This window comes from Hypanus sabinus, chromosome 13 (assembly GCF_030144855.1).
Source record: "Hypanus sabinus isolate sHypSab1 chromosome 13, sHypSab1.hap1, whole genome shotgun sequence".
Lineage (NCBI taxonomy): Eukaryota > Metazoa > Chordata > Chondrichthyes > Myliobatiformes > Dasyatidae > Hypanus > Hypanus sabinus.
Window position 1 is genome coordinate 90,094,735 of NC_082718.1, and position 22,618 is coordinate 90,117,352.

The window sequence follows — 22,618 nt, forward strand, 5'->3', positions numbered from 1 at the left end:
CTCACCATTCCCAATATTCTTTGCTCACGCGAGGTTTACAAACTCAGTCTCTGCTCCACATTGATAAATCTTAGGTACCCTAGCTCTATATACTTTTGCACAGTACTGTACACATGAATTTTTCCATAGGTATACTTGGCAATATTTCCCTTAAAACTCTCATTCTCAAGAGTATGGTTCCACATTGTAAATACCAAGGTATTTTAATCTCTCGTCTTTCTAAACCAATGGGCCAGGCAGCATCTGATGAGAGAATTGGGCAGACTCTTCATCTGCACTCAGTCTGCATTGAGTATGAAACTCGTCTGATGCAAAAAAGGAGGTAAAATCTGAGGAATGCCTATCCTGTAATTAGTCTTATGGACTGGCAGCTCATTTTCACTGCATTTTAATTGCAAATGTGGAGAGCTGATAATCAGGGACAACACAGAAAACTGGACACCTAGATGAGAAACAGAGCGTGGAGACACCCAGAATGCAGATGCCGTAATCTGCGGCAACAAGCAGATTCAATCCAGATGAAGGGCCTCAAACCAAAGCAGTGTCTGCCTAGTTCCCTCTCCAGATGCAGCTTGACTGAGCAACTTGTTTGTTGCCCAAGAAATCAAGTTTGCTCGAGCCATGTGCGAGTTTACTTCTCGAGGTCATTCACTGAGATCAATTTCAGGTTAATACTTCTCACTGGTTGTTTCCTCAACTCCAAGCAGAAATGGCAATCTTGGAAGGAAATTATATAGATTTGCTGAATTAACAAAAGGAGACTGGAATGCTGAAGATGTATTATTGGGAGGTAGGACCGCAATCTAAGGCCTTCATCAAGGATCCCCATCACCGAGATCATGTCTTGCTCCCTTTGCTACCATCAGGAAGGAGGTACAGAAGTCAGAAGGCACACACTCAACGATTCAGGAACAGCTTCTTCCCCGTTGCCATCCTTTTTCTGAATTGACATTGAACATGTGAACACTACCTCACTACATTTTTATTTCTGTATTTGTACTACTTATTTAACTGATATAAATATTTGCTTACTGTACTTCACAGTTTTTTTTCTCTATTGCAATGTATTACATTGTACTGCTGCTGCAAAGTCAACAACTTTCACAACATGTGCCAATGATATTAAACCTGATTCTGATAACAAAGAACTGATCTTCCAAACAGCACCTTAGGTGCAGAGACCCAAATCCCCTTACTGCCTTGTTTGGTATTATTGCAAATGAAGATATAACTTTAAATACTCCTAACCTACAGGTTTTAGTTTTTACCTCTCTTTTAGCAAGGAGAGCATCTTGCTTAAATCGAAGGAGTCTACCCCTCCTACACATCTTCAATGGCTACGTGATATTATGTCTTACTTAAATTTAGAAAAGATCCGCTGCTCAGTCTTAAATTTGAAACAATCTTTTTACGATATCTGGGGACCTTTCCTAAATTACTTTTCCAATTTATAAAGTTTAACAGTGCACAGACTTTTGTGTATATTTTTATCTTCTCTTATTAAGCGAATATGTTTTTTTTCTAATTATCCATTATCATCCATCAGCTTTTTTCTTTGGTAGTTGGTAGGCGGTTGACTTTTTTTTTATAATTAAAAAGTGCAGACATCTAGCACGACATTAACTCATCGGTTGCTCTGAATCAGAAGGCAGGAGATTTGGACATTTGGACTAGCTTTGTATTCAGGCTTGTCCAGTGGGATTTACAGCGCTGATGAGTGTGGATGGCTAACCCTCAACGTGTGGTTTGTCAGAGCTCACAGGACAAATTATCCTTTCAGCTGTTACTAAGATTTCTTTTGTTGTGGAAAGGGTATTCTGCCATAGGTTTTTAGATATTAATCAGCTTGGGCACGTTTCCCTTATTCTGTAAGGGGAGAGTTGAGGATACATAAAAGGCTTTAAATATATAAAATTAAATAGCTTACAAATCTAATATGTTGAGACATCAATCACAATAATGCACTGCTGTTTGAAAGACTTATCTGAATTATTGAACAAAATTAGTTCATTGAATTACAATGGATAAATGTCTCCATCTCTTACATCATGTAATCATGAACTGTGGATTTTAATCTGGCTTTACTTTCAGTGAATAAACAATTTACAGAATTTTCACTGCATAATTTATATCTTTCTCTGCTCAAGCCATCTGGTGATTTGTTCTTAGCTTTCCCTGCAAGAATCACAGAACTACATAAGGTTATGTTACAAATCCTGGAATTTTCTGTCGTGGCAGATCCCAAATGAAAGAGAATGCAGGTTTAGCGTCGACCAATTGTACCTGAATTGTAGTTGAAAATGAACTTCTCTGAATAAAAATTGACCAATAAAGTATTAGCGAGGATTATGCTTAGTCAGCTCCATCATGAGAACTAGACTCCAAAGTATCCAGGTCGCTTTCAAGGAATGATGCCTCAAAAAGGTGGTGTAAATCATTAAAGACCACCGTCACCCAGGTCCTGCCCTATTCTCATTGCCTCCTTCAGGAAGGAGGTACAGGAGCCCGAAGACTCACACTCAACAATTCAGGAACAGCTTTTTCCCCTCTGCCATCAGATTTCCAAATGGACATTGAACCCATGAACACTACCGCACTACTTTTTTTTAATTTCTATTTTCTACTACTTATATAATTTAACTATACACACACACACTTACACGCATATACTTACTGCAATTCAGTACTTTGCTCCATTATTATATATTGCAATGTACTGCTGCCGCAAAAGTTACCAAATTTCACGATGTGTGCTGGTGATATTAAGCCTGATTCTGAGCTGCAGCTCGTGGTTACACCAGAAGATGTTAGTTGTTAGCACTATCGGTCAGCGTGTTCCTGACTTCCACGCCTGTACATTGCAGTGAGGAATTCAGGAAGGCACGGGTGCAGTAAGTCTAGGGACAGCTCAGAGCTCGGGGAGCTGGTATTCTTCTGTGTGACCCCTTAACTTTGTGCCAGCTATGTAGATCAACCCTATTGACCAACTGAACTGGAAAGGTTTATGCAAGTAATTTATTTAAAATTCATGTTTTAATTAGTGTTATATGTATATATGCTGTTAAGATGTTAACTGTCCTGTGCTATCTCCAGTGGGATCATCAGTTGATCTGCCACCTGCCTTCAGGAGTTTCGGCCCGCTTATGATCAAAACCCCCTCGAGGTGGTGGGCCAGCAGTGCTAAAGCATCACCTCCCACTGGTGAGCTTAACAACTTGGCATCTGCCTCTATCAGAGTTGTTGGTCGCTTCCATCCAACAGATAGTCTACTCTTCAGGTATCTATGCAGCTACCGAAGAGTTTACAAAAGATGGATACTTTGTCCGACTATCTGCCCCTCTTGACGTACTTGGTCCACACCCATGATGATCCTGTCTCTGCTGCCACAGCTACAGCCCTGCTGGTTGACTTGACCTCTTTTCTGGTGAAAACAAGGTCATGCAGCCACTTCTGGAAAGTGAACACAATAGAGCCACGGCACCCTACTTCGAATGGATAGCATGAGACCTTCCACCTCTGTCTCTGCACTCTGATCTTAATTCTGCATACTTGGTTAACTTGCGCTCATGGGCTTCATTGATGTTGTCTTCCCAGGGGACTGTGAGTTCACTAATAACCACTTCTGTACTGGTGTCAGACCTGACGATTATATCTGGACACAATGTGGTGAAAGCTATTTGCTCCGGGAATCTGCCTTTCCCATCCAGGTCGGCCTTGACACACCAACCATTGGCTGAAGGAAGTTTGCTTGATCGTGGGCCTGCGCTGTACACCCGTGACTTGGAGCCTTCTTTCAGAAATGATATGTGATGTTCTGTGCAGCATGGGGCATGAGATAAGTTGTGCTGCAGTACTCTCCGCTCATAGTGTGAGGTGAAGTAGAGGTAAGCAGAGCAAAATTGGAGGCGGAGGAGAGCCAGGTTCTGGGCCCTTCCACCTATATGAGGAGTGAAGTTTGATCAATCCAAGCACTGAGCAAGATAGATTGAAAAGACAGGGTGTCTGGACCAGAGGCGAGGGTTCAGCTTGCTGCTCCACGACTTTTACTCTGCCCTTCACTGCACTCAGGCTGTGGCCTGCTCCAGGCTTCATGCCTGAGGACGCACTTTCATTCTAAATGCTATTTGCTCACTTTTACTGTTTGCGTGATTTGGGTTTTTTTCTCTCTCTGCACGTTGGATGGTTGCTGGTCTTTTCTTTCATGGGTTCTTTTGGGTTTCTTGTTGTGTGGCAGCCTGTAAAGAGATAAATCTCAAGGTTGTATATTTTAATAATAAATGTACTTTGTAAATTGTTTCGTTATTCTGAAAAGCTCTTCATTATTAGAAGCCTTTAGAGTTGTCAAAAAAGTCATCCGGCAGATTGGAGGTGGGAATGTTGGCAGATGACCCAACACTCACTTCATAGAACAGCTGCAGCAGTGATGTCCGCGGCCTAACTTATTCTATGGGGCTTCCAAAGGTTAGGTTGTTTTGGGCAATAACAAGGAGCGAGTATAAGGCCTGGGCTAGAAGGAACACATTATGGACCTTCACGAAGTGTTCTATTGTCAGAAGACTGCTATTTTTAGAGAAATTTGCTCTAAACTTCTGTGACATTGTGACACAGTTGTGATTCCAGAAATTTATTCCCAAGCTACAGTAGTTACGATTTGTGGGAACTTACTGCACAGATGTTGACCGCCATGCTTAACTACTTCAAATATTGTCCATACTTCAAATATTGCTGGCAAATTGAACCAATAAATCACAATTAACCCCTTTCACAAGTCACCTCTCTGAAAACAGGGCATTGTAAGCACATTTTTGGCTAGTACTCTTTCATGCAAGGCAAGAGGAACAAAAATGTAATAGATTGGTCTCTTTTTGAACTGTCTCAGAGCACGAACGGTTCTTCAGCAACACAATGTTATGATTGGTAGAAATTTGTTCTCTTAAACACCCTGAATGCTCTAACTTCCAAACCTCAATATTATTAATTATTTTCACACAAATACAGCCATATAAATTTTTTTTAAATGATAGAATTGCTCAGCAAATCAGGCAGCATCCATAGGAGGAAAAAAAAGAGCCATGAACTTTGTTTCTCTCCCACAGGTATGGCTTGGTCTGCTTAGCATTCGTTACCATTTTTATTTTCATTTCAGATTTACGACATAGGCAGCATCTGTTTTTTTTTGGAATGTAGTCACTTATTAAGATTTGAAACAAATATAAGTTACTTTAGAAATGGTTGGACTCTTCACACATAGTTGTGAACACCATAGGTCTTTCTTTAAATTAAAGGTATTGTGCAAGTGTGAGTTTTTGATCAAATATAAAACAGCCTGCAATTAAATAGCCTTTAAGCACCACCAAAAACACTTGCACATTTCTACAGATGTACTGCGGGAAGCATTCTGATTGGCTGCATCACGTCTGATACAGGAGCTGGGGTGTGGGGGGTTGGGGGAGCTACTGCACAGGATCGAAATAAGCTGCAGAGAGTTGTAAACTCAGTCCGCTCCATCAAGGGCACTAGCCTCTGTAGTATCCAGGATATCTTCAAGGAGTGATGCCTCAAAAGGTGGCATCCATCGTTATGGACCCCATCACCCGGGACATACCCTTGTCTCACTGCTACCATCAGGAAGGAGGTACAGAAGCCTGAAGACACACATTCAATGATTCAGGAACAGCTTCTTCCCTTCTACTGTCCAATTTCTGAATGGACATTTAAACCATGAACACTACCTCACTACTTTTTTTATTTCTATTTTTGCATTATTTATTTAACTTAACTAGTGTGTGTGTGTGTGTGTGTGTGTGTGTGTGTGTGTGTGTGTGTATTCCTGTAATTCACAGTTTTTCTCTATTATTATGTACTGCATTGTTCTGCTGCTGCAAAGACAACAAATTTCACAACATGTTCAGCAGTGATATTTAGCATAGCAAAATGCCTGACAACATTCACAAGAATTTGTATCAAACAAAAGTTGACACTCAGGGCTAGAACTTCATTTGTACTCTTTTTTGCCATTAAATTGGTTTTGTATGTCTCTCTGATGGTACTTTAAAACTTTGGAAGGTTATAATATTGCAGAATTCCATTTAAAGACAGTGTTACCAGGCTTCCTTCTGTAATGTTACACTGCTCCAGAAACAGTAAGTACTACAGAAAAGCACCAGTGTGCTTCTAACAAGTGACAGCACATAGGCACACAGTTGTGATCATGTTGCTGATCCCTACAGTCACAAATGTCAAACACCACTAGCACTCTTCCAGCCACTGGAGAGTGATGTTTACTTCCACAAGGCTGGCTTGATGAGGGTGAGGAGGTTTAGTGAAAGGGAATTGGAGAGACTAGTGGATCACCTGCCGTGCAATTCTACTCTGCTATCGGATCACCTATAGGAGGGTCTCCTCCATTCAATAGGTCAGTAGGTTAATAGGTGCATTTAATGTCAGAGAAATGTATACAATATACATGCTGAAATTCTTTTTCTTTGCAAACATCCGTGAAAACAGAGGAGTGCTCCAAAGAATGAATGACAGTTCACGAACCGATCTTCATAGAGGGATCAGAAGTAGAGAGAGTGAGCAATTTCAAGTTCCTGGGTGTCAAGATCTCTGAGGATCTAACCTGGTCCCGACATATTGATGCAGCTATAAACAAGGCAAGTCAGCGCTTATATTTCATTAGGAGTTTGAAGAGATTCGGTTTTATCGAAGTGATTCACCTAAAACACTTGAAAACTTCTATAGTTGTACCGTGGAGAGCATTCTGACAGGCTGAATCACTGTTTGGTATGGGGGGGGGGGGGTGGAGGGTGGGTGGCAACTACAAAGGACCGAAAGAAGCCGCAGAGGGTTGTAAATTTAGTCGGCTCCATCTTGGATACTAGCCTACAAAGGACCTAGGACATCTTCAAGGAATGGTGCTTCAGAAAGGCAGCATCCATTATTAAGGACACCTATCACCTAGGACCATCAAGGAGGAGGTACAGGAGCCTAAAGGCACACACTCAGTGATTCAGGAACAGCTTCTTCATCTTTGCCATCCAATTTCTGAATGGACATTGAACCTATAAACACTACATCACTTTTTTAATATATATTACTTCTGTTTTTGCACTATTTTATTCAATTTAATATAAAATTGATTTTTTTTCTTTCTATATTATCATGTATTGCATTGTACTGTTGCTGCTAAGTAAACAAATTTCACAACACATGCAGGTGATAACAAACCTGATTCTGATTCCAACAGCATGTAAATAGGAGTAGGTAATCCATGGAGGAGTGAGGCCTATTTTGGACAAAAATGGGATTATAAAGGAACTGCTAGGACACTAAAAGTTAAGACATTGCGGAAGTTAGAGAAGTCAATGCTCATGCCATCAGGTTGGAGACTACCCAGCCGGTATATAAGGTGTTGTTCCTCCAACCTGAGTTTGGATTCATTTTGACAGTAGAGGAGGCCATCAGAATGGGAATGGGATGTGGAATTAAAATGTGTGGCCATTGGGAGATCCTGCATTTTCTGGCGGACCGAGCATAGGTGTTCAGCGAAATGGTCTCCCAGTCTGCATTGGGTCTCACCAATATATAAAAGGCCACACCAGGAGCACCAGACGCAGTATACCACACCAGCCGACTCACAGGTGAAGTGTCTATCCGTGGCCTCCTCTACTGTCAAAATGATCCAAACTCAGGTTGGAGGAACAACACCTTATATACCGGCTGGGTAGCCTCCAACTTAATGGCATGAACATTGACTTCTCTAACTTCCGCTAATGCCCCTCCTCCCCTTCTTACCCCATCCCTGACATATTTAGTTGTTTGCCTGTTCTCCATCTTCCTCTGGTGCTTCCCCCCCCCCGCTTTCTTTCTCCTGAGGCCTCCCGTCCCATGATCCTTTCCCTTCTCCAGCTCTGTATCACTTGCGCCAATCACCTTTCCAGCTCTTAGCTTCATCCCACCCCCTTCAGACTTCTCCTATCATTTCGCATTTCCCCCTACCCCCACTACTTTCAAATCTCTTACTATCTTTCCTTTCAGTTAGTCCTGACTAAGGGTCTCGGCCCGAAAGGTCAACAGCGCTTCTCCCTATAGATGCTGCCTGGCCTGCTGTGATCCACCAGCATTTTGTGTGTGTTGTTGTTTGAATTTCCAGCATCTGCAGATTTCCTCGAGAATTCAGATGATAACTTCCATAGGCTAAGAAACAGACGATTGATGGGTAACATCATAAACAGCATGCTGTTGGTCTCCCCTCTTGATATGGAAGGCATGATAGCTCACCCTCCCTTGTTGGTAAGAGAGGGTCTGTGGCATGCCGAAGTGCTGGGTTATGGACTGCAGTTTTTGATGGATCTACTTCATTGTCTCTCTGGGGGCTTTTTGTATAACTTGAATGGTGGGTGGTGGGGTGGGGGTGCTGCTACTTCCTGCGGGAACAAGTGGGTGAGGGGGAGGGTTGACGCTTTGCTGTTGCTTGTGCATGGGAGGGGACGGGGGCTTTGGGGGTTCTAACATATTTCTGTTATTCATCCTTTAGGGTTTTCTTCTATTTTGCGGATGTCTGTGAAGAGTAAGAATTTCAGGTTGTATACTGTATACATTCTCTGTTGGCACATGGCTCAAGTGGCTAAGGCGTCGGTCTAGTGATCTGAAGGTCGCTAGTTCAAGCCTCAGCTGAGGCAGTGTGTTATGTCCTTGAGCAAGGCACTTAACCACACATTGCTCTGCGACGACACCGGTGCCGAGCTGTATTGGCCCTTCCGCTTCCCTTGGACAACAACGGTGGCGTGGAGAGGGGAGACTTGCAGGTTAGGCAACTGTCGGTCTCCCATACAACTTTGCGCAGGCCTCAGTCAACATCGAAATTGATGGACAGCCGAAGAAGAAGAAGACATTCTCTGATATTAAATGGAAACATTGAACCTTATATAAGTAAATGTGATGCACAGAGATGCCTTCCTTTAATGTTAATGAATATCCTGAAGAATTTGACACTAGCATGGCCGGTGGCAGGCAGATCACCCTTTTCAATAGAGAATCTGTAGACATCCCCATCAGTTCATCTAACATGGCCAACAGCTGGCAGTCCACCCTTTCCAACAGAAAATCTGTGGAGCCAACTATAATGCAGTATTAGTCATGGGTACTGGCCTCCGTAGTATCCAAGACATCTTCGAGCAGTGCTTCAGGAGAGTGGCATCCATTATAAAGGACCTCCACAGCCCAATGGTTTACTCAGATAGTTTGGAGAAAATCAGAAGTCGAACTTTTGATCCTCAATTTGATTTTGAGAAAAGGTGGGGTTCATTCACCCGCTATTATGATCTGATTTGAGTTAATTAATATGGTTTCCTTCTGATTTTTCTTTAAATGGATTTCAGTTGGCAGATTGATTTTTTTTTAAATGGAAGCTTGTATGATGTATAGCTCCAGGGTTGTGCTCCCAATGGGGGGGGGGGGGTTTGTTTTTTTTAGTTAGTAGGGGTTCTTTTTTTTTCCTTCTTTTTCTTTCAAAAAAAATTCTTAACACTTTATTTTTTCTTATTATTATTGCTATATTGCTTAGCTTCGTTAATCAGTTATTTGCTCATTTAATTCCTTATTGTATATAATGACATATTGACTTAATGTATTTTTGTTCATCTTCAATAATTATTAATAAAAAAGATTTAAAAATGAAATAAAGGACCTCCACCACCCAGGACATGCCCTCTTCTCATCGTTACTGTCAGGAAGGAGATACAGAAGTCTGAAGACAAACACTCAAGGTGATTCAGGAACTCCCCTCTGCCACCTGATTTCTAAATGGACATTGAACACATAAACACTACCTCACTACTTTTTTTTTATTTATTTATGTTTTTGCACTACTTATTTTAACTTAACCATTTAATATACATATATACTGTATACATCTACTGTAATTTAGTCTTTTTTCCTATATTTATCATGTACTGCCACAAAGTTAACAGATTTCATAGCATATGCTGGTGATATTAAACCTGATTCTGATTCTGATCCCATGTACAATAGCTGCTTTGCCTTACCATCTCAGCTTTCTGACACGGAAGCTCAGAATAGTATGGTCACGATTCTGGAAGCCACTGTTCCATGGAGCCTCACAGCGTGACTTTTAGGATTAGTGAAGCACTGCCCTGGGAGTGTGATAAACTTTGATGATTAATGGCCAGATGTTTTCTTGTGATAGCAAGGATGTGAGCTATGCAATGCTTGAAACTGACTCAGTCATAGAGCCGCTCCCCTCTCCTAAATGATTGTTTTAGAACTACAAGGTGTCAGATTTCTCATGGCTGAGAATTTTGCCTTTCTCAATAACTACCGCAGTTCTTACAAAACACTCAGCAGAGCAGACGATCAGGCAGCATCTGAAGTGTTAGTTCTCCCTCACTTCACAGAAATCACCCTTCCTGCTGAGCGACTCTTGCACTTTCTACTGTAGTTTCAGGTTTCCGCCATCTGCAGTTCTTTTATTGTGGTGATTGAAATTGAGAGAAGAGCAGCAAATATGTGATTGCCTGAGGATATCACACTTTGACGTACGTGATGTGCTGCCTGTGGTCGAACACCAACTACACTCGAGGGCCTGACATCCTTTTTGGTTCGGGTGATGACGGAGTAGATATGGAGTGCCTATAGAGTCAGATATGTGCATTCAACGACACTCTGCAGCCACGAAAAAGTCTGTTTTCCTTGCAAACTGGTGCACGCAGCACCAGTTTTCCTCTGACAAAAGCGGAGATAGCATTTGTCTTTTTGCTTTTTCTGAGTCTCAGTGACCTTCAGAAGGCAACTATGGATCACAAAATATGAGATGAGCCTTAGGCATCTACTCTGGTACAAAATGCAAATTCAACCTGAGCTTCACATGACCGCAACCAACCCAAATTCAAACTGGCCCAAGGATTTAAATCCAACCTGACCCATCACATATAGTCAGATCCCGTCGGGCCTGAGTTAGATTGCTAGGGTCAGGTGGTGCTGGTTGCCCAGCAGTGTTTTTAAAAGTGGAAAAGCCTTTGCTGTGGGGTTGTTCCACTCCCTTGACCTCAGAGTCTGGGTCTAGTGGTACAAATGAGGAACAGAAAACTAATCTTCTGCCCTTCACTCTCCATGGAGTATTGCAGTACCACCTTCCTGACCGTTGGATCTCACTGTAGATCTCATCCGCCCAGTCTGCCAGAGCTAACTTTGCACGCTAGGACAGGCATGTCCCTCTCTCGCCAGGGTACGCGGCCACTGGCTACACTCACCTGGTTTAAGCGGCCTGTCGAGGCAGTGTACCAGGGTGTGGCCGCTGTCGCATATAGCAGGTACTTGGAGCCATAGACGAGAGCTGAGCGGGGGATCAAAGGGGAGCGACCTCTCGGTGGCCACTCATTTTAATTCCGCTTCCCATTTCCCAATCCGACGTGTCAGTCTGTGCCCTCCTCTACTGCCATGACGAGGCCACACTCAGGTTAGAGGACCAACACCTTTCATTCCGTCTGGGTAGCCTCCAACCTGAAAGCACGAACATCAATTTCTTGAACTTCCAGTAATTGCTCCCCCCTCTCTCCTTCATGATTCCCCATTCCCATTTCCCTCTCTCACCTTATCTCCTTACCTGTCCGTCATTTCCCTCTGGTGCTCCTCCCCCTTCCCTTTCTTCCATGGCTTTGTCCTCTCCTATCAGATTCCCCCTTCTCTAGTCCTTTATCTCTTTCACCAATCAACTTCCCAGCTCTTTACTTCATTCCTTCCCCCTCCCAGTTTCACCTATCACCTACTACCTTGTGTTTCTTCCTCTCCTCCCTCACCTTCTTAGTCTCATTTCTCTTCTTTATTCTCCATTCCTGATGAAGGGTCTCGGCCATAAACGTCGACTGTACTCTTTTCCATAGACACTCCCCATCCTGCTGAGTTCCTCTGGCATTTTGTATGTGTTGCTTTGGATTTCCGGCATCTGCAGATTTCCTCCTGTTTGTAACTGCTTTCTAAGTTACCTGCATTCATAGGAACATAGGATGAGAAATTAGAATAGGCGTGGGTCAATCTGCGCCACGGTTTAATTAGATCATAGCTGATCAAATCTTGGCCTCAACACCACCTTCCTGCTTTCTCCCCTTGTAGTTCAAAGATGTCCTGGCTACTTGAAAATAGCCTTGTTGCATACCACAGTTCTGACCCTTTAGCAATAAACAATCAGCTCAGTCCAATGCAGCCAAAGCCTAAGAACTTAAAATTTTTTGATCCCTGACTCAAAGTTTAAAAAGTGCAAACTACATTTATTATCAAAGTTTGTACACTTTATTTAACTTTGAGATTTGTCCCCTCACAGGCAGCCACAAAGCAAAGAAACACACTGGGACATGTTAAAAAAAAGGACCATCAAACACCCAGTGAAAAAACAAATTGTGCAAATGATAAAAGTAAGTAAATAGCATTCAGAATTCATGAAAGTGAGCCCACAGACACAAAGCTGGTCATCTCTGCAGCTGATTCAGGAGCCCATTGGTTGCAGGCTACTTCCTCCGTTCGGTGCAGAGGGGAGTAAACCTTGCAGATCAGTGAGCCGAGCACCAGCGCGACACCCTGAACTTTTCAGTCTAGCCCCGTGCTTAAACTGGCCAAAACTCAGGTTGCACTAAGTGCCCTGCTGCCTTGATTTGGCCCGAACTGGACTTTTCCAATTTGGCATGGCACTTCTGTCCTCATTCTCGGGGCCCTAGCTCCTCGACTCTGCCTCACTTCGGATCTGCTGCATCAAATCACCTCCAAGTCTGCTCTAGCAATGGCTCACTCGGCGGAACCTGGCAGATTCCATCAGAGCAAACACACACACACACACACAATGCTGGAGGAACTCAGCAGATCAGGCAGCTTCTAAGGAAAGGAATAAGCAAGTCGATGTTTTGAGCCGAGACTCCTCATCAGGTCTCATGAAATCCTGCCAGGGATACCTCCCACAGCAGCTTAGAAGGCACTTGACTAAGGAGGAGCAAAACCACTGTCATCCCAGTAGTCACTTCAACACAGGTGTTTCCACATTGTAAACCTGCGTCTCTAAAGATCATCCACTTTAGTGAAAACCCTCTTGCTGAAGCCAAGGAATCTGCCAGCATTAGTCACAGTTAAATTTTTTTTTAAAGAATGCTCTCTAGACATCTTCTGGGGCTGTCCTCTTCCACTTCTTCTTTCTGCTCTGTCTCCTTCTTCCAAATGCAAGTCCTACTTTATATTCTTCATTTGTCAAAATGTTACACAGGGATAGGGATAATCAGAATCAGGTTCATTGTCACTAACATATGTGGTGTTTTATAGTAGCAGTGCAGACACTTAAAAACTTTCACTAAGTTTCAAATATATTGTACAAAAGAGCAACAACAATGCCGTGTTCATGGGTTCGTGGACTATTGAAAAATCTGGAGGAGGAGGAAGAGGAGGAGAAGCAGTTCCTAAAATGTTGAGTGTGCGTCTTTAGGCCACAGATTAGTACCTCTAACTTTCCTTCAAATTGCTGGGCAATTCCCAATAAACCAGCTTGCATGGGTCTGCAGGCACAAACAAACTAGGCTAAATAATTAGAAAGCAGAGGAACTGCAGATGTGGGAAAACTGAAAATAGAACAGAAATGCAGAAGTGCTCAGCAGAGCAGGCGGTATCTACGAGAACAGAAAGAGAGTTCAAATTTCTAGTCAATGATCCTTCTTGTTCATGATCACTAGTCACCTCCTTGAAATATTATCGCTCTTTCAGTTTCCACAGAGGCTACCTGACCCAGCATTTTCTGTTTTTGGACTGCATAATAGTGGCAGCTGTCTTTCCCGTGAAGGACATTAGTGAAACGGATAGGTTTTTAATAACAGTCCACTAGTTTCATGGTCATAATTATGAATGCCTACACTTTAATTCTGATTCATTTAATTACTTTAATTTAAATCTGCCAGCTACCCTAGTGAGGTTCAAACTCATCTATGGATCAACAGTTTAGGCTTCTGAATATTAGACTAATAACTTCATCACTGGATAGAAAAGCTTGCATCCCATTATTTCAAAGAGCAGGTCAGTTATTCTGAATGCATGGGTTATTAAGATAAAGGAGCAGAATTAGACCATTTGGCCCATTGAGACTGTTCCACCATTTCATCATGGCTGATCCATTTTTCCTCTCAGCCCCAATCTCCCGCCTTTCCCCATGTATCCCTTCTTGCCCTGACTAATCAAGAATCTGTCACTCTCTGCTTTAAATATACATAAAAACTTGGCCTCCACAGCTGCCTGTGGCAATGAATTCTGCAGATTCACCACTAGTCTAAATAAATTCCTCCTCATCCCCGTTCTAAAAGGACACACCTCAGGTCTTAACCTCCCCCACCATAGGAAACCTCCACATCCACTCGATCGAGGCCTTTCACCATTTGATAAGTTTCAATTAGGTCACCCTTCATTCTTCTGAATTCTAGTAAATGCAGGCCCAGAGCCATCGAACACATGACAAGCCGTTCAATCCTGGTGTGCTGTTAATTCGCACTGATGATGTCTCCTGGTATGGTGACAAAACATTTGCAAACGGATCACCAACGCTGGAGAACATCTCAACCCAACCATCAACTCCCCGAGTTATATCCACCGTTAGTTAGTACTTATCCTTCATTCATCCTTCATTGCCTGAACATTGTCTACTATTGTGGGAGTTTGAAATGCCATAAATTAGTTCAAATATTTCCTACATCACAGCCATAAATTAATTTCAAAAATTCTTAAACTTCGGAACTTTGGATTGTTAAACTTTGGAAACATGTATCCTAGATTTCTGACAATAGAATTCCAATTATGTCCAATGATTATATTCAAGTCTGGAATTGATTTTTGGTGGAAGATTCGAAGGATATAATGGCTGTGTGTATAAGCTTTTGAAAAGAATTGACTATAACCTTATGGAATGCAAAACAGACTCAAGATACCATAATGCCAATTACCAGGTCTATTTCCTATTCGTCTTTTCACTCACTCTCTTCCTCATATTTTCCCTTTCATTTAACATTTATATAACATTGAACTCATCTACTCTGCATTTTCTTCACAGTAAACTGCTGTTAATTTCATGATCTTTCAATCTGACTGGTTATGGAGCTGCATGTCAATATCAGCTCACACTTTTACAATGTTTCCATTCTTAAAAATTGAGCAAGCTGAACAACCTTATGCAAGTCGCATTACCACTTTCTTATAGGATGGGAAAACTGTTGCTTTGCATCATCAGTACAGTACAAAGATAGAAAAGTACTTCATATTACAAATAAGAAGTGCGAAAATAGTGTCCATGGGTTTTGGAAATCCGATGACAGAAGGGAAGAAGCTGTTACTAAAACACAGAGTGTGGGTCTTCAGGCTCCTTCACCAGCTCCCTGACAGTAGTAATGAGAAGGCATGTCCCAGATGGTGAGAATATTTAAAGATGGACACTGCTTTTAAGAGACACCGCCTCTTAAAGATGACCTGGATGGCAGGGAGGGTTGTGCCCATGATCGAGCTAGCTGAGTCTACAACCCTCTGCAGCCTTTTATGATCCTGTCCAGTTGTGATGTATCCAGCCAGAATGCTCTCCATAGATATTTACAAGTCTTTGGCAACATACCAATTTTTCTCAAACTCCCAAATGATGTAGAGTCCTGCCTTCTTCATGACTGCATCAATGTTAGCAAAACCAAAATGTTGGTCATTGACTTTCACGTAGTCCTGTTTACATGCTGAAGGAATGGTGCTGAGGTCGAGTGGTTTGAGTGCTCCAAGTTCCTTGGAGTGGACATGACCAATGGCCCGTCCTGGTTCAACTACGTCGGCACCATGGCCAAGAAAGCCTCCCAGCACCTCTACTTCTTCGGGAGGCTAGAGAAATTTGGCATGTCTTCTTTGACACTCAGCAGTGTTAACAGAAAGCATTCTATCCAGATATACCGCAGCTTGGTGTGGCAATTGCTCTGCCCATGACGGGAAGAAACTGAAGAAAATTATGGACACAGCTCATGGAAACCAGTCTCCCCTCCATGGACTCCGTCTATACTTCTTGCTGCCTCAGTAAAGCAGACACCATGATCAACGATCCAACCCCATCCTCGATACTCCTGCATCTCCCCACTCTCATCGGGCAGAAGATATGGGCCATCAGGCTCGAGGACATCTCCTACCCTGCTGTTATAAGACTTTTCAATGTTTCCTAAGGGCAATAAACCAAGGTGGCGTAGCCGTTAGCGTGAAGCCGTTACTGCTCAGGTGTCGGAGTTAAGAGTTCAATCCTGGCATCCTCTGTAAGAAGTTTGTACATCCTCCCCGTGGAATGTGTGGGTATCCTCTGGGTGCTCTGGTTTCCTCCCACTGTCCAAAGAAATACCAGTTAGTTGATGAATTGGTCATTGTAAACTGTCTCATGATTAGGGTGGGGTCAAATCAGTGGGTTGCACAGCTTGAAGGACTGGAAGGGCTGATTCCATGCTGTATCTCTAACTAAACAGATAGATAGATAAGTTGGGCTCTTGACTTCTCAGTTCACCATGCTGTGACCTTATACAATACTGTTTACCTGCACTGAACTTTCAAAGAAATGGGAACAGAAAGGGAAGCAAATTTGTGGGAGGTGTTCCAAAGCACCTGCCACGTCATATATTAAGATACGATTAGCTTTATTTGTCACATGTACGTGGAAACGACATACAGTGATGTGCACCATTTTGCGTCAATCGCCAACACGGTCTGAGGATTGTACCAGGGCAGCCCACAAGTGTCACCACGCTTCCAGCACCAGCATAGCATGCCCACAACTCACTAACCCTAACTCTAACCGTGTATCTCTGGGATGTGGGAGGAAAGTGGAGCACCCAGAGGAAACCCATGTGGTCACAGGAGAATGGACAAACTCCTCACTGACAACAATGGGGATCAAACACCGATCAATGATCACCGGCTTTGTGAAGTGATTGCACTAACCACTACACTATCCTGATTTGCATGCACTTCACCCATTTCTCCACAGATTTTATGTCAAAATGCTCCAAGAATCCTGGAAGTACCACAATCACAATGTGGATTCTAGGTGTTCAAGGAGGTGACCATCCGCCATCTTCTCTGCACTGGTTGTCAGTCCCATTAACATCACCATCCACATCCTGAAAATCTTAATACTTCAGAAGAAAACACCAGAGTTCAGATAATATTCAGATTAATGTCCAGGCAGCAACCAAGCTAACAGCGTAAGCAGGATTTTCCAGTGGTCACCCATTTCAATTCAACTTCCAATTCTGACATGTCAGTCTCCTCTACTTCCATGATGAGGCCCCACTCTTGTTGCAGGAGCAACACCTCACATTCTATCTGTGTAGTCTCCCACCTGGTAGCATGATTTCTCTAACTTCCAGTAATTTCTCTCCCCCTCTCTTTTTTTACATTCCCTATTCTGATTCCACTCTCATACCTTCTCCTCTCCTCATCCTCCCTCTGGTGTCCTCCTTCCCGCTCTCTGGTCCACTGTCTGTTCCTATCAGATTCCTTCACCCCTTTACGTCTTCCACTGATCACCTTCCAGCTTCTTACTTCAATGCCCCCCCTTTCACCACCCACCTACCTCCCCCTTCACCTGCTTCTACAAGCTTGTACCCCTCATTCTTATACAGGTTTCTTCCCCCCTTCCTTTCTAGTTCGGATGAAGGATCTCAGCCTGAAATGTGGACTGTTCATTCCCCTCCGTAGATGCTGTCTGACCAGACCATCTGAGTTCTTCCAACACTTTGTTTTGTTCAAGATTTCCATTATGGCACATCTTCTCCATAACCTATTGAACAAGCGGCAAAGCACCCCTTTGAACAGGCTCATTCAGCTCCGCTGTCACAAGGATCGTGACAGAAAGTCTTTCCTAACAGATGCAATAAGCATACACAACAGTACATCTCTGTGCGACAGGAGAACACACGTCATAGTAGTCTCTGTTTTAGTATTTTGTACATTATTATTGCACACTGGTAAATATTATTGTGTATATTACTAATCTGTACTTTATTATTAGCTAATATTACTATAAATATAGTTGTTATTATTACTGCTAAGTGTGTTTTTAAATGTTGCTGCTATAATGAAATAATTTCCCACTCAGGATCAATAAAGTACTGATTATTATTATTATTATTATTATTATTATTATTTCCAGCATCTGCAGAATCTCTTGTGTTAATGGTGTAAACATTTCCAAAACTGACACAATTGCCCATGTCTATCATGCATTAGAGCTAAATTACACAGCACGAGTTTGTCAGGACACAAATAAATGCTCAGGGGTTCACAGTTCCCTCTGAGTTGCACAGGGGCACGGCTGCAGAATAACTGAAATGCTCCCATGCACTTAGCCTATGTTGCCACGCAGCAGGAACTGGACACAGGTAGAAAAAGTTTACAAAATGAGCAAGATTTTCTTTGTTACACTGTATTTCATTATATCCCTCAATTAATAAATAAAATCAAAAGTATGTGATTTTTAAATTTTCATTCTAAAATTTCATAGTATCCATATTACAAAAAAAAAATTTAAAGAGTAACGCACTTTTCAGGCCATGTAAAAATTTCCTGCTCAAAGCAACGGTTGGTCCATGTAGCTGTGAAAAAAGAGGGAACATTGCAGGGGTCCGATATTTTTATTGTATGCAAAAGCCTCCTGTGACAATCTCAAGCCACAGTTACTGCATGTAGGCAGACACCCATTTCTTTCAGACCCATGTAGTCCGTTTTCTTAGCTGGTAACTAGCCAAAGTAGCTGTCATTAAATGGGAGAGGCTGTCACAAAATAGATCACGATCGAAGTTTTGATAAGGAAAGCTACAGGCTTTGAATGGTATGCATCGAGTGGTACGATTTTTAAACGGACATTCGTGAAGCTCTGAAAGTGGCTGGAGAAGTCGAGAGAGTTTAAAAGAAAATGGTCTGAGTAAGGAAGTTGTGCTAAATCTTTATAAATCACTGGAGTATTGTGAGCAAATTCCACGTTCAAGTTCATTCAACTTTACTCATGTATACAGCTAAATAAAACATTGTTCCTCTACGGCCAAGTTACAAAACACAGTACATATAGTTATATATAGCTATGATCCAACACATACAGTCACAAAACAATATTAGCACAAGTCCCTGAGAGGCCAGGCCCATAGATTGACAGGTTGGCATATACTGCAAGGTGCATGTTAATTTAAGACAGTATAACATTACTGGCACCATTACAATAAAATCAAGCTGTTGTATAAATATGTGAAACAATGGTAATGAAAGATTTAAAAAAAAGTGGCCAGTGCAGGATGAGAGTGTGTCTGAGAGTTGGGAGGTCGAGTGCGACTTTGGAATACCAGAAGGTGAAGAGTTCATCACAACAGCACCAAAGAGTGGGACTTTGATAGTGGAGAGATGAGAGAAGTTGAGATTGTTCTGGATTAAGAAGAGTAAATGAAGGGGATTGTCATGTTCAAAATCATCAATGGTCCCAATATTTTGCCCACATTTCGTGCTCCACCGTCCTGAGGAGACATCGAATTGTATAGAGAGAGGGGGAGTTTCAAAGGAGCCGGCGGGAGCATTCGGCATATTCGTCAACAACAGGTATATCGATCTGGATGCTGTTGGAGGGGATGATCGAGCAGACAAAAGCCATGGCTGGGGGTGGTCAGGTGTCTGGCTCTGTGGCTCAGAAGGGAAGGGAGGAGAAGTGATAGGGGATTTGTTAGTTAAGGGAAGGCTTCAGATTTTTGGATCATTGGGCTCTCTTCCAGGGAAGGTGGGACCTCTACAGAAGGGATGGTTTATACCTGAAGTGGCAGGAGACAAATATCCTAGTGGGAAAATTTGCTAGAGCTGTATTGGGGGGGGGGGGGGGGCGAAGATTAAACTGGAGTTACAGGGAAGTGGGAATTTCCCCCCCCCCCAGACCAATTGTGGAGAAAGGCGGTCTTAAGCCTACATACAAGGTCAGGAACAGGAATCAAAAGGTTGAGTATGGTGGGACTAATGTTCTGGGCTACATATATTTCAATGCAAGGAGTATTGTAGGAAGGACAGATGAACTTAGGGCATGGATCAGCATGTGGAATTATGATATTGTAGCTGTTAGCGAGGCTTGGTTGCAGGAGGGTTAGGAGCAGCGTCAAAAGTGCTTCTCCCTATAGAGGCTGCCTGGCCTGCTGTGTTCCACCAGCATTTTGTGTGTGTAGTTTGAATTTCCCAACAGTCCACAGGATTTAGAGGAGCAAATTTGAAGAGAAATCACAGACTGTTGCAAGAAACATAAGGTTGTAATAATAGGTGATTTTAACTTTCTACACATTCACTGGGACTTGAATGCCGTAAAAGAGCTGAATGAGAGATGTACATTCAGGTAAATTTCTTTATTCAGTATAGAGATGTCACAATTAGAGGGAGTGCAATTCTGTACCAGATATTCTATGTATGGGAACACTTTGCATCTAGTGGTAATAATCCCATTACTTTCAAAGTATTATGGAAGAAGATAGGTCTGGTCCTGTAGTTGCGATTCTAAGAATTGGAGAAGGATGAATTTTGATCATATTAGAAAGGATATGGCAAGTGTGGGTTATTTTCTGGTAAAGGTTTACTTGGTAAGTGGGAGGTCTTCGAAAGTGAAATTTTGAGAGTACAATACTCATATGTGCCTATCAGAATAAAAAGTCAAGGTAACAAGTTGTGTAACTTTGGTTTTCGAGAGATATTGAGGCTCTGGTTAAGAAAAAGAAGTAGGTGCACAGCAGCTATAGGCAAACAAGAACAAATGAGGTAATTGAGGATTGAAGAAATGCAGGAGAACACTGAAGAAGGAAATCAGGAGAGCTAACAGAACTTGCTCTAGCAGACAAGGCAGTAACTTTTGAAATGCGGCTTAGTTTTAAGCTGGAAGAGAGTTCAAGGAGCTTCAGTAAGGTTGCAAACTTTTGTGAGCATGAAGATCCAGAATCTAACTCCGTGTGCATTGTTTATTGCACGAACCTCAAATGGGAGACAAAAAGCTGCTTGTAAAAGTAGGCGCAGAGGCCAAAAGGGAAGGAGTCAATGGAGATATGAAAGCAGAGGATTCATCAGATGCTGTGGATGAGGACACCAAGAGTAGAGGTCAGATCGTAAAGGAAGCAATGGAAGGATTGATAAGAGAATACTCCAGTGATCTAAATGCACCTTCCCGAGATCAAGACGCACAAAGTAGAAGAAGAAAGTGGCAGGAGGAGGAGAAAGGAGTCCACAGCAGTCAGAACCACTTTCTGCTGTCTCAGTGTTCACTCCAACAACCACCGGGTAGGAAGCCCCAGATTGTTTTCACAGCCATAAGTCTCAAGCAGAATGACTCCCCCTTGTCAGGAAAGACGTTATCCCACAAGAATAAAAAACCCTCCACAGCGATTAAATCTTTAGGCCTGAATGGGACAATTTATTATGCTGCGGATGTCTGTAGGTAGTATTTGTATTATATAGCATACTGTGTATATAGCTGAGATGCATTCTCTGTTGAGTTGGAGTTTATAGCTAAGCAGGGAGAAGTCTGTTGTTCCGCCTGGCATTGGCACTTCTAATTGAGGTGTGGCCCGGGAGGGGTAGATGCGAGTTGGATCGATCTTCATCTGGCATTTCGTCCACAGCTGCTCCAACGTGGGTGGCCCTGAGTTGGCACCGCCTGATGTTGTCCTTGAATCACACAAGCTTCCACACGACGTGCTGATCCAGCTTGTGGAGGAGCATCGTGTATTTAATATTTCAGTAGTATTTGATCAATCTTTTAAAAATGTAGCTGATTAAGCATTCGTGTTCATTTAAACAATTCACTACAGGTTATATGTAAAAATAAGTAAATTGCATACACCATGATGCTATTACGTGTAAGTGCAAAAGTAAAAGACAAAGTTCGACTCGCATCTTTCGGCTCCTTGTTTTCTTCCACTTAGGTTAATATTTTGATATAACACTGGAGCATCAAGAGAAATTCACGCAATCAAGATTTTTCTTGTGAGTTCGAAACAACCTACCCCACCTTCTGAGACAGTAGCTCCTTGTCCAGGGAAACGTTCTTCCTGCATCCAGCCTATTAAGATATTTAAAGTTCAATCTGATCCACCTTCAATCTTCTAAGCTCTTGGAAGTAACAGTTTTATTTTATTTAAGAGGTACAGCACAGTATTAGGCCTTTTTGTAACGAGTCCACGCTGCCCAGTTACACGAAGGTGAGCAAGTAACTTACTAACCAGTATGACTTTCTAACGTGGGAGGAAATAGCAACAGCTGGTCATAAATACAACTTACAAACTCCTTACACACATTGAACCTGGGTCACTGGCACTATGAAGTGTTAGGCTAACCACTATGCCACTATGCTATGCTGGAACTAATCTGGTAACCCTTTGCTGCATTGCTTCTAAGGCAAGTATGTCCTGCTTAAGCGAGGAATCCAAAACTGCATGATAAGCTGTCTGCCTCCATTTAATGACCACCTGCCTCAGTTTACCAGTTCCACTTTACCCCCCTCCAAACCCAATCTCGCTGCACCTGCCTGCCATCTTTCACCCCCCCTCAGTTTACCAATCACTTA

At 42.5% G+C, this 22,618-nt stretch overlaps 1 long non-coding RNA gene across 1 annotated transcript in view; it reads right to left on the reverse strand.

Moving 5' to 3' along the window:
• The window catches only part of LOC132404106 (uncharacterized), a 46,290-nt gene that overhangs the window by 22,145 nt on the left and 1,527 nt on the right, over positions 1 to 22,618 (reverse strand). Inside the window, exons 2-3 of the long non-coding RNA XR_009515424.1 lie at positions 11,820 to 12,005; positions 11,274 to 11,523 (exon numbers count right to left, since the gene is read on the reverse strand). This is a non-coding gene — a long non-coding RNA (uncharacterized LOC132404106). The remainder of the gene's footprint in view (positions 1 to 11,273; positions 11,524 to 11,819; positions 12,006 to 22,618) is intronic.